At 65.9% G+C, this 1,198-nt stretch overlaps 1 protein-coding gene across 1 annotated transcript in view; it reads left to right on the top strand.

The window, feature by feature from the left end:
* STK10 (serine/threonine kinase 10) overlaps nucleotides 1-1,198 on the top strand; it is a gene marked incomplete at its 5' end in the record, with an annotated part of 98,264 nt that overhangs the window by 57,957 nt on the left and 39,109 nt on the right. The gene's annotated exons all lie outside the window — the stretch shown is intronic.

The raw sequence follows: 1,198 nt of genomic DNA, 5'->3' as shown, positions 1-1,198 counted from the left end.
GGGAGCCCATGGCTTCCTCACCCAGCCCAGGTGGCCGCGTGCACACCACTCACTCAGCAACCCACGCTCCTGGGCGCCTCCTAAACGCCGGCTCCCGTGCGGGAAGGGCGGCCAGGAAGGGGGTCCCCAGCCCGGTCCTCACGGATCTGGTGTCCTGTGGGGGCGCCGGGCAGACGAGCAGAGATGGGCACTTGGCAGGGGAGACGAAGGCTCTGGAGAAAACAGCACACGGGCGGGGCGGCCGGAGGGGTGGCGCTCCTGCCAAGGGAGGACACAGAGGGCTTTCTGTGTGAGCAACACCCAGAGGCGGCGAGGGCCGGCCAGCGCGGAGGCCAAGGTCGGGGGTGAGCACGCGTGGCATGAGCTGGGAAGAGCCAGAGGCCTGGCGAGGAGCTGGGTGAGCGCAGGGGGTTGGAGATGAGAGTGGAGTGGTGTGTCCACCCTGGACTCGATGGTTCCCAAGAGGACACGCAGGACTCAAGCCGCGTGCTCACCACCGTGACCTGTTACAGCAGCGGGAGGCGGAGAGAAGGCGCGAGGGCACACCAGGCTCAGGCTGCCGGTCACACGGACACACTTAGGTCCCCAGCGCCGAGCTGGGTCAGGCGTGAAATGCCCGCGCTCCTCTGGGAGGGCAGCACCGTGGGGACGGTGTGTGGGCCGGAGTGGGAAGTCCTGGTTCACATCCCTTCCTGCTGTGCCTCCCGGGGCGAGTGGCTTGCCCTCTCTGACTTGGTTCTTGCTCTGAGGTGGGGATTACAGCAATGTCCCCTTTGCAGGGTGGCTGTGAGGATTAAGCGAGAAGGTTCTAGAAAGAGCGTAGCCTCACGATGAAGCACTAGGTTCGTGGATGTTTGACGGGTTGAAGAGAATTACTACCCAAATGGAGAGAGACCAGGTGGGACGGTGGGGCCTGTCTGTCAGAGGGCCCGGCTGTCCCCGCAGGTCCCTGTGGTGTATTTGACCAGAGGCCTCCCCTCCTGGTCTGTGGGGTCAGGTGGGGCCGTGCTGGGAGGTGGCGGGCGGTCCAGCCAGAGGGGTGTGGGCGGGCCTGTGTCACAGGAGCTCCCGGCCGCTGGGGGCCTATTGTTTCCTGTGAGCTGGCACCTCCGGCCTCCAGGACATTCCTCGGGGAAGGGACAGCTGTGTTCCTCCATCCCCGCCTGGCAGACGCGGAGCCCTGACCCGAGCCGGGAAT

The sequence above is a fragment of the Myotis davidii genome, unplaced genomic scaffold, assembly GCF_000327345.1.
Source record: "Myotis davidii unplaced genomic scaffold, ASM32734v1 scaffold399, whole genome shotgun sequence".
In the NCBI taxonomy this organism is placed as follows: domain Eukaryota; kingdom Metazoa; phylum Chordata; class Mammalia; order Chiroptera; family Vespertilionidae; genus Myotis; species Myotis davidii.
Note: the sequence above shows the minus strand (reverse complement) of the source record. Positions and strands in the feature narration are given on the sequence as shown.